This window comes from Bison bison, unplaced genomic scaffold, assembly GCF_000754665.1.
Source record: "Bison bison bison isolate TAMUID 2011002044 unplaced genomic scaffold, Bison_UMD1.0 scf7180017864035, whole genome shotgun sequence".
Taxonomy (NCBI): domain Eukaryota; kingdom Metazoa; phylum Chordata; class Mammalia; order Artiodactyla; family Bovidae; genus Bison; species Bison bison.
The window spans coordinates 208,733-220,361 of NW_011494607.1; the positions used below are offsets into that span (position 1 = coordinate 208,733).

At 38.4% G+C, this 11,629-nt stretch overlaps 1 protein-coding gene across 10 annotated transcripts in view; it reads left to right on the forward strand.

Annotated features, from left to right (window-relative positions):
- The window catches only part of EPB41L2 (erythrocyte membrane protein band 4.1-like 2), a 163,956-nt gene that overhangs the window by 52,920 nt on the left and 99,407 nt on the right, over positions 1-11,629 (forward strand). The gene's annotated exons all lie outside the window — the stretch shown is intronic.

Sequence of the window (11,629 nt, forward strand, 5' to 3'; positions counted from 1 at the left end):
CTGTATTGATCATGTGTATTGGCTGGTGTCCATTCCGAAAGGGCATTATATAGCTTGAAATTACCTGTGGCCATAAGTGTTTCACTTGAGAAACATTGCAGTAGGTTGAAATTTCAGGGTAATGAAATTTTAGTAGTTTAACCTCAAGTGTTTTCATCCTGAGTCAGGAAATGATTTAAAATCTAGCTCATTTAATTAAAAGACACTCTTGATTTGCAAAGCATATAGTTGATTAGCACTGATGCTGACCAAAGTCAATGTAATTTTTTAAAAGCATTTAATGCCTGTAATTTTATGATAATCCAAAGTTTGTTACTTTTCATAGCCTAGTTACTTTATTTACATGATGTGTACTTTGCTGTGTTATGCTTAGTTGCTCTGTTGTGTCCAACTCTTTGTGACCCCATGGACTATAGCCTGCCAGGCTCTTCTGTCCATGGGGATTCTCCAGGCAAGAGTACTGGAGTAGGTTGGCATGTCTCCTCCAGGGATCGAATTCAGGTCTCCCACATGGTAGGTGAATTCTTTACCATCTGAGCCACCAGGGAAACCTAAGAACACTGGAGTGGATAGCCATTCTCTTCTCCAAGGGATCTTCCCAACCCAGGAGTCGAACTGGGATTGCCTGTGTTGCAGGCTGTTTCTTTATCAGCTGAGCTACTAGGGCCTACTATGGCATATACTAATAGCTAATGTTTGTTGAAGAATTATGTCAAGAGCTTTAAATGGGTTGTCTCATGTAATACTGACAAAACTCTATATGAGATAGGTATTATTATGGATCTTCCCCATCTTCAGTTCAGTTCAGTTGCTCAGTCGTGTCCGACTCTTTGAGACGCCATGGATTGTAGCCCGCCAGGCCTCCCTGTCCATCACCAACTCCTGGAGTTTACTTAAACTCATGCCCACTGAGTCGGTGATGTCATCCAAGTGATCCTCTGTCATTTTCTTCTCTTCCTGGCCTCAGTCTTTCCCAGCATCAGGGTCTTTTCAAATGAGTCAGCTCTTCACATCAGGAATACAAGACTTTAAAGAGGTTAAGTAACGTACCCAAATTTCATAGCTAGTTAGTGATTGAATCAGGATTCCAGACCTTGACTGTGAAAGTTTTGAACCTGACCACTGAACTCTTAAGATCAGTGCTTGATAGTCCTTACTTATCTTTGTATTAGTTGCTGCTGCTGCTGCTAAGTCACTTCAGTCATGTCCGACTCTGTGCGACCGCATAGGCGGCAGCCCACCAGGCTCCCCCGTCCCTGGGATTCTCCAGGCAAGAACACTGGAGTGGGTTGCCTTCTGCAATGCATGAAAGTGAAAAGTGAAAGTGAAGTCACTCAGTCGTATCCGACTCTTAGCGACCCCATGGACCACAGCCTACCAGGCTCCTCCGTCCATGGGATTTTCCAGGCAAGAGTACTGGAGTGGGGTGCCAGTGTTAGGTAGAACTTATTTTATTCATTTAGCTACAGTTGTTCTCATATTTTAGTTGTTTTGAGAAAAGGAATAGCAACAGATGATTAAAAATCCTTAGAGCTCTCACAGAGAGAATAATACAGTGTGTCTCAAGAGTAAGGGTAGGGACAATAAAAAACAAAAGAATGGTGTTCTGAACTTGACTCAGCTGCACTGCTTGATCACATGTCCCTCGTTTTTCCTACCTATCCTAGAAGTTAGGAAGTCTAGATTTTAAGAATGAACTTGTTGATAACTTGTTTTGTGACCTTGAATCATTTACTCCATCTCTGTGTGTCAAACTGAGGCCCAGAAATTGACTTCATCTTTAGAATATAATGTCACTTAGATAGTCTAGAAGGCCCCTGTCGTCTCTGAAGTGCTTTATATCACCAAACCTTGTGATTGACCAGTGTGCTTTATGGTTTAAATCTATTTTTGTTCTCTGTCTTTTTAAAAAGTCATGACATATTTAAAAATACAAAAATATAGTAATAATAGTTGTATATTCACCATAAAAGTTTTAACCAGATTCATCATTTAGCCATGTGTTTTAGATATTGTAAAAATAAATAACACTAAAGATGTTGCTAAAGTGTCCCATCTCTTTGTTACTATGCATTTCTTGTTTTATCATGTGTAAACCTACTTTATTCATTTCAACTGCTATATAGTGTGCTTTTGAATGACTAACCCAGTTTATCCATTCCTGCTGGGGAACTATCTCTTTTATATATTTTTAGCAATCAGTGCTTCAGTGAACATTATTATATATGTTTCCTTGTTTATTTGTGCAAGAGTTTTTTCAGGTAGAACACCTAGGAGTAGAATTGGTATGATGTAGTTTTACTTCTTCAGTTTTCCTAGATTTGGCAAAGTGGTTGTGCCAGTCTAAATTCCAACCAGCAACCACTGTTTGACTTTTCCACATTGTCACCTTCACTTTTTGTTATTAGATTAATTTCAACCTATCATAGTGATGTGAAATATCTCAAAATTTTAATTAGCACTTACTTGATTACTGTCAACTTTTACTAGGTTATACTACAATAATAGCCTCCAGATCTTCTGGATGTATAATGACAGTGGTTTATCCTTGCTCGTGTTATATGCCCTTGATGAGTTGGGTGTGGGCTCTGCTCCATGTCTTCTTGATTTTTGAATCAAGACTAAATGCGTATCCTCTACATGGGAAACAATGCTCTCACAGTAGAGGGAAAGAAAACACAGTGGAACCACACTGTGGTCCTTGAATCTTCTGCTTGGAAGTAGTATATCTTAATATATATAGATATAAGATATACTACTTATATCTCATTGGCCAAGTAAGTCCTGTGGTTAATAGGTAGGTGGGCAAGCCTGAGCCCATCACAGGAAGAGCTTGGTAAATAATTGAAAACATGGAAATAATCCTACAATTTACTCAAGAGCCTGAGCATCTTTTTGTAAGTGTAGTTTTCTAGGATTGCTCTAGGATTAAAAAAAAAGATAGACATTCTTTTTCAGATTCAGGATATTCTTTTCTTAGTTTCTAGGATTAAACTGGAGAAGGCAATGGCACCCCACTCCAGTACTCTTGCCTGGAAAATTCCATGGACGGAGGAGCCTGGTAGGCTGCAGTCCATGGGGTCGCTAAGAGTCAGACATGACTGAGCGACTTCACTTTCACTTTTCACTTTCATGCATTGGAGAAGGAAATGGCAACCCACTGCAGTGTTCTTGCCTGGAGAATCCCAGGGACAGGGGTGCCTGATAGGCTTCCGTCTCTGGGGTCGCACAGAGTCCGACACGACTGAAGCGACTTAGCAGCAGCAGCAGCAGGATTAAACTAGAAAGTTTTGTGAATAGATGGTAAAAGACATGACTAGGTAGTGAATCTTTTCTAATGTATTTTCTGTATCAGCTGAGAGGATCATGATTTTTTAATCTGTTAATGTAACATATTAATGTTTTCTAGTGTGAAGCTATCTTTGAATTCCTAACATAGATACTTGTGATCGTTTGACATTGATTTTGTATTTTTAACCTATGTTTTTTGCATATATTATTTTTAACTTTCTTTTATCAAATCGTCTTCATCAGATTTTGTTATCTGGATTATGTACTAGCTTTTAGAGTTGCTTGCCTTTAATATTCTCTAAAAAAAAGTTTTGGTAAATTAGGGATTTAACTGTTCTTTGGAGATCTGGTAGAACTTGCCTTTAAAACTGTCTTGGGCTGGTGACCCTTTTCTGGGAAAAATGGATTTGGGAGGTTTTTTTGTTTTATTAAATCATTGATTTGGTTTTCCGGTAGTCTGTTTCTGGTTTAATCAGTTGTAGTAATTCATGTTTTTAGTGGAAACTGCCCATTTCATGTAGCTTGACAAACCTATGAAGTTGTTCATAGTGTTCTTACCTTGTACTTTTGATTTTGATTTCTTTCTAATTTCTTGTGTTATTTGCATTTTCTTCATTATTTTTGATATAGAGTTAACTATTTAAATCTTTTCTTTCAAAGAAACAGCTTGGTTTTGTTTGTTTCTTTTCTGTTTTGTAAATTTTATTCTTTGTTTTTACCCTTGGAATTATTCTGTTCTTTATCCCCAATTTCTTGAATTGAGTATTTGGAAAAAAAAAAAAATGTATGTTTTCAGGGCTCTAATATTCCCTTCAGGTATCTCTTTTTGGGTGCACAAGTTTTAAAATACTGTACTTTTAATTGTCATTCAGTTCCTAATATTTTCTCATCCCATTATGGGTCAGCTTAATTGATTAGAGAAGTAGAGGAGTCTTTATTTCAATGACTGTATTAATTTATAGATTGTCTTTTCAGCTAATAACTAATTAGTAAATATTACCATCATAAGAATGAGCTTTTGAGGACAATAGATAAATCTGAAAAAGCTTACAGCATATAAATGTTGAGTAAACTTTTTTTTTCTGTCAAGTACAAAGGAAATGGAATTTGAATAGACTTCAGTGATGTGACCCCGTAGCAGATTTTATGTACCGACAGTTCACTGGAATCCTAGGCAGCAACTTTATATGTGACCAGAGGCTGCATAGTTCCTCAGTGTCACGGTAGTTGTCGTAACCATGCCAACATTATAAGTGGCATTCCCGCTTCTGATTAATTTCTGTTTTATCCAGTTCTCTTTCCTATCTTGGTTCTTGTGAGTTCTTAGTATCCTTAGAATGTGTCCGATCCTGAATCACACTGCTGTCACTTCCTCTTCAGGAGCAGAGCCTGAAGGCAGCTGTCACGTGGCTTGAGCATGCTCTGTTCCCCAGTTCCAGCACTGACCTCAGACAGATGGGGTGATGTGCTGATGCTGCTTATCTCTCATTCTGTAGCTCTGTACCGGAAATTGGTGTCTGAGGACTGCTTGGGGGGAAGTATGTTGTGGGAAACTGCAACGATTAATGAACTCGAAAGTACTTAAGGAAATGAACACATTGTGGGAAATAAATACTTTTACTTTGGCCGGGGAGATTAGATTTGTTTCCAGTTGTTTACTGTCATTAAAGATGATAGTTATGTCTTTCATGGCTTTTTAGATGCCTATAGTTATTGCTTGCTTTTTTTCCTTTCTGTATGTACATGTATCTAATTTTCAACTAGAATTTTAGATTATAGCACACCCACTGAAGATGGCCTTAATGTCCTCACTTAGGGCACCTGCAGCAGTAGAGGAAAGCATGGCCTGTTTAGGAAGTCTTGAGTTGGAACATCCTAACTTATAAGAACCTTGTAGAGGAGGATGAGGTTCTACAAGGCCACAAATGTCAGAATAAGAGGATTTAAACTGACCAGTAGAGTGAAAAGGGGCTGAGAAGAAATGGACCAGAGGTTTACAGTTGTTAATATATAAGACCTAGCAAAATTAAGAATGCTACTTGATTTTAGAATATGACTATAATAATTTAAGGGAGACTTTTTTATCCACTGCATTGGTTATAATGTGTAGCATAGTAGTCTTTATAGATACAGTTTAATCAATGTTATTAGAGCATTGGGAAAGTTAGACAGTTTCCTGTTTTTGTATCTGTCAGTACCTTTGGTTAACGAAAGCAGCACTGTTATATCATTTAATGTCTGTGTTACTGTATTAACTGAATAAATTTTAAAAATCAAGAAACATAGTTCTTGGGGGTATTTTTGTTTGGTGTCTTAATATCATATCTGCTTCAGATTATTTGCTTAAAATAGAGAGATCTCCACATATCCAGGACTTCCCAGGGGGCTCAGACGGTTAATTGTCTGCCTGCAATGCAGGAAACCCAGGTTTGATCCCTGGGTTGGGAAGATCCCCTGAAAAAGGAAATGGCAACCCACTCTAGTATTCATGCCTGGAAAATCCCAATGGACAGAGGAGCCTGGTAAGCTACGGTCCATGGGGTTGCATGGACCCTTATGAGACACGACTGAGTCAGACACAACTGAGCGACTTCAGTTTCTTTCTTTCCACATATGCATTTTTTTTTTATCCTCCCTGCCCCCTCCTTTCTTGGCTCACTGCTTCTGTATTTTTTTTCCTGTGGGCCATCTGAATGTATTCTCGAACCTCAGGAAAGTGAAGACTACCCAGGGAGCCATGGCAGCATCGTTTTCAAACACTGTTATCTTTGAAGTCTGTATTCTTTTGAAGAAAGAGAGTGTGTGCTAATACTATGTGGAAAAAAAATGCTTCACACACAATATTTGGAGCATAAGTATTGGATAATGGTGCATTTTTGGAGAATGATTTTACTTAAGTGTAAAACAATATGGAAATGGCTTGAGTTCAGTTAATGTTATTTCTGCAGCCTAGGCCATGCATTAATTTTGATGCAAGGCTGAGTCTGTGCATTTGTTCCAAATTTTTGTGTGAAGTATTTTTTAAAGTTAGTAAAAATTATAATTTACATTTTATACTAGTTTATCATCCTGATAATAAACTATCTCAAATTCTTTTTGAAAAAAATCTTTTCATTGAAGATTATGATTTTCTCATAAAGAAAATTTATAATTTCTGTTCTCTGATATGTCTGTTTTTATCTCACTGAGAAATACAATGCTATGTGAGAAACTCCTTTGTTATCAGAATTTAAATTTTAAGAATTTTGGGGTGTCTCCTATACTCTGCATGCTGGTTCCAGAGACACCCCTATAGAAGGACTCTTGTGATATTGCCACTGAAGTTATTTACATACTTGATGTGTTAAAACAGCAGGGCTCTTTCCTCTAAGGAAGAGTACAATAAGAGTTAGTTGGAGCTATGGGTATAGCATCAGGAGATCTGTGTTTTCTTTTGGCTCTTTGGATGTCTTGGAGAAGTCACTTCCTCTTTTTTCTTCTATTCTAAGATTGCAGATTAAGAATGAAAGTATTTGTTTCCTCTATTTCTAGGATTGAACTGGCTTTACTACAGCTGATGTGTGTGTGTGTGTGTGTGTGTGTGTGTGTGTGTATATATATAAGAAGTCTGAAAATAAATGTGAAAGTGCCTGTAATACTTGGGAAGCATGAGTGAATACGAATTCTGAGTTCGAGTTGCTCACATTTTCCTCTGGCATCTGAAAGTCGTTCCCACGTGTTGATTTTGTCTGAGAATTGAGGGCATTGTTCTTGCCCACATAGGAATGTGAGTGCCATTTTTTCTCAGTGCTGTGAATAAAGCTATCAGAATGTAGGCTCTCTTCGTCAGTGTTCTGTTGATAAAAACTACTTATCAGGCAGCAGAATGGTGTCAAGGTCTTCTTGCCTTTCCTGTGTAGAGTACTGGCCTCAGAAATGCAATTTGATATCATTGCTTTTAAATGTTTTATTTATTTACTTGATTGTTTATGTCTGCTGACATCCTTCAAGGCTGTTCTTTCAGATTTCTATAATTGACCCTTATTAGGTTTACTAGTTAAATAGTTTTAACTATCTGTATCCCAGTACTCTTGCCTGGAAAATTCCATGGACAGAGGAGCCTGGTAGGCTGCAGTCCATGGGGTCGGGAAGAGTCGGACATGACTGAGTGACTTCACTTTCACTTTTCACTTTCATGCATTGGAGAAGGAAATGGCAACCCACTCCAGTGTTCTTGCCTGGAGAATCCCAGGGACGGGGGAGCCTGGTGGGCTGCCGTCTGTGGGGTCGCACAGAGTCGGACAGGACTGAAGCAACTTAGTAGTAGTAGTAGTATCCTTGGAGAAGATCTGGAAGTTGTGTTCCTCTCTAAACCCCTGTAAAATAGTATTGGATTTAAATATGACTTAAATAGAACCGTGAACAATTTAGTTGGCATATATTGTATGCAATTTGAAATTCCAGTGACATAGGTCCAGATGGAATGTCTCTGGCTAGTTGTTCATTTATCCCTTTAGCTCAAAAAGGGAATTTAAGGCAATGATTCTATCTAGTAATTTTTATTTAGTAAATGGGAACAGGCTTCCATGCTTTGAGAGTAGTTTAATGCTTTGGCCTAGCTTGAAGGACACAGGGGTTCACAGGTGCAAAGCAGGCTCATTAGCTGGGCCTCAGGACACTGTTACGCCCTCAGACTGTCTTTAGATCCGTTACTACAGGATTTTCTGTGCTTTCTCCTTCCAGCCAAATTGGTCTTCTAATCAGGCACTGAATTGTCTGTCCTTTCTTCTGGTTTCTGACCCAGATCATCTCTGCCATTTCACTTCCCCATCCGCACGCTTCTTCCCTGTCTTTTAATGTCTAGCTTAAATCCAGCTTTCTGGATGTTTTTTCTTCCTCTGAACTTGTTTGCACCAATAATTGGGCAATTAATCATGTGCTGCCTTGTGAAAGAGTCTCTTGTATTGTTGTGTTGAACATCAGTTAAACTCTTTGTTACTTTTTGATTTCTTTTCATTGCTGTGTTGTTTTTTAACCTGTATTGTTAATTCCTTGAGAAAAATAACTTTCTTTTCTCTCTCCATAGGGCATTAACACAGAACTTTGCCTCGCCTCTAGCGCTACTGATAAAATGTTAATTTTTTATTTTTCTCTGCTTTCCTGTACTATTTAAAGTTTTTATCCTTCTTATCTAAGCTAAACGATTGTGTTTGCTTGTTCCCAGTTCTCCTCTCCATCCTCTCCAGTTAGAAAAGAAAGATCACTGTTGTATGTATGTATAATCCTCCACCCTCTCATATTACTACTTCTGTTCACAGCTGCACTGCTTTTTAAGTGCTTAGAAACAGTAGGCTAACTTCTTGGAGAAACACTTCATGGGCTTAAATAAATGAAAATGATTTATCAAATTTCTATAAAGGCTATGAACTGACTGGGCGTGAGAGCGATGCCGAAGTGGATAAGGAGTGGTCTTGGCCCTAGAGGGAAAGCAGACTCCCAGAGTTTTTCATGTGAATCTGAACTGCTGTAGGTCAGATGGCTGGCTGGCTGGGTATAGCCTGGGCTTGAAGAGGAGAGTAAAGTTAACACCTTACTCCCTGCCTCTTTTTTCTCTAATGCTCCTCTTTTCTGTTGAGTAAACTAAAAAAAAATGTTATGGTTTTAATTTCTCAGTAGTCAAGAATTCAACCACATGCTCTCTCCTTTGTCTTCCCAACTTGTGGTTTCAAAATCGGGGGATTGCCTTTTTTGCCCTTGTGTCGGTGGTTTCTGAAAGTATTAAACTTGACACTTGAAGCTCACCGCTCACGACACTTGAAGCTCACCGCTCACGATGAGTAAACATCCTGATGTAATTTTGAGGGCGGCACACACTTCTGCCCCTTTCTCACACGTGCTGCCAGGCAAGCTGACGCACAGGTAATTTACTACTTAATAAGTTCTTCCTTTCACCTAAGGGTGATAGTTACTGGGCAACAGATCTTTGAAATTTTTTTGTTTCTCCTGTTTTGGAATGACAGTTATTTGATAGTTGAATAACATTTGAAATGGTGGGGGAAATCATTTTCAGAATAAGTTTTGCACTTTAAAATCTGTTCAGATACATTTTCTCGCTCTCTCAGGTAAGTAGGTATTAAAAAATGTTAACTCCTTTTCAGAGTTCATCAAATGAGGGGTAATTTTATTTCTCATTCAACAAAAAACAAAGTATCTTTTGTTAAACCGATTCTGTTCAGAATCCCTCTGTTTTCATTACTCTCTTATTTCCAATCTCTTTTCCAGTGTTTTCCTGAGCAAATTAAAGATGTTTCTGACAGAGTTTTTATTTCTCAGCCATTAGGAAATTTTGCCAAATATTCTCCTCCTTGATCCTACCTTCCTATTCCCACTCCCACTAAGATTTCGATGGAGATTGAGTGCAGGAGCTTGAATAGGGGAACAGAGATTTGAGAATCTGGCCTTTACCCGTGAGCATTTAATTTATTTCACAGAAGCTCGAGCTGAGGTTGTTCTTTCCATCCATCCTTTCCACAGCAGGATCACGACTCGGTGACTAAGGGGAAACATGCGCAGAATTTATCATCGCTATTTATAGCACTGCGATACAGTACGCTGGGCTTCCCAGGTGACTCAGTGGTAGAGAATCCGTCTGCCAAGCTGGAGAAGTGGGTTCAATCCCTGGGTCAGGAAGATCCCCTGGGGTAGAAAATGGCAACCCGCTCCAGTATTCTTGTCTGGAAGATTCCATGGAAAGAGGAGCCTGGTGGGCTACATTCAGAACTCAGTGACTGAGCACACACACAATAAAGTATGCTAGCATTTGCATATTAAAGGGGTTGAAGGCAATGTAACATAATAAAATGTGGCCTATACAAAGCTGCTGAATTAGTCAGGCAAAGTGGCTAAATGATGAAAGTACTTGTAGATGATCTGTCAGATTGCCATTTTTATATTTGTTATATTCTGTAGCAGAGTTTTACATAAACTCTGTTAGAACAGTTATGATTAAGAATATTATTCTTTTTTTTTTCTTTTTATACTCTGGAGAGACAGCCTCAAAACTACCAGCTGAACTACTTTTCATAACCGTGTGTTATATTTGCAGATTCTGGCCTTTAAACCTGTTTTGAAGTTGTCTGAGTTTGTGCACCATTTAGTTATTAACATAGGAAGGAAACTTAATCTAAGTCTTACCAGGATCTGCTTGTTATATCCATTGATCTCTTTTCATATTTCTGTCAGCAGCAATTTAAACTGAGTCAAATAGGAATGCTCTAATAAGCTTTTTTTTTCTATAGCACAGAAAGCCTGTCTGAATCAAATGTCAAAATTCATTCTAGGCGAATAGTTTACAGAGAATCTGCTAGCCTACAGAAGTTTGCTGCTTACACTTTTTGAAGTAAGTTTGAATGCGAACGGTACTTGGCAGTTTCTTAAAATAATACTTAGAAAAATGTGGTGTGCTTCTCTGGTCAGCCTCTTTCTATAATCTAACAGTTTTAGTCACTGTTGTTTTTTAAGCAGTTATAGTTTTCACAGATTTATGCTGAGTTGCCTATTCAAAATGAATAATAGGAAAAGCTGGACAAAAAGATTTTAAAGCTTTCACTTCTTAAAAGTTATTTTATTGACTGGTTACTGACCTCCATTGTGTGTGCTCAGTTGCTTAGTCATGTCTGACTATTTGTGCTGCCGTGGACTGTAGCCTGCCAGGCTCCTCTCTCCATGGGATTATCCCAGCAAGAATACTGAAGTGGGTTGCCATTGCCTCCTCCAGGGACCTCCATTAGTGATGATATGTAATTTCTAAGAAAAATAGAAAGTCAAGGATGTCATATTTCCACAGTGTTTATGAATTTGGTCTCGAGTAGTATTCATTTAAATACATATTGTGAGTTTAGAAGTAATTTTTGTCCCCCAATATTGTTTTCTTTTTTCCTTGTCCTCTTAAATTGCTTATAGGTTTTACTTTCAGAGATAAACTTTTCATGTGAAATAAAAATACACGCATAGTTGATTTAAATGCTGTTTTTGGTTTAGATGAATACAAGTGCAGAAGTACCAAGTGATTATGGGCTGGAGCTGGTAAGAAATCTTACATTGAGGAGAAAGGCTCTTTAACTTGGAAGAATGAGGTATTGGGTTGGCCAAAAAGTTAACAGAACTTTTGGCCAACCCAGTATTTAGGGTAGGAAGAGAAGGGGGTGACAGAGAATGAGGCTGTTGGATAGCATCCCTGATTCAGTGGACATGAGTTTGAGCAAACTCCGAAAGATAGTCAAGGACAGGAAACTTGGTGTGCAATACTCCATGGGGTCGCAAAGAGTTGGACACGACTTAGCGACTGAACTGCTAAGGA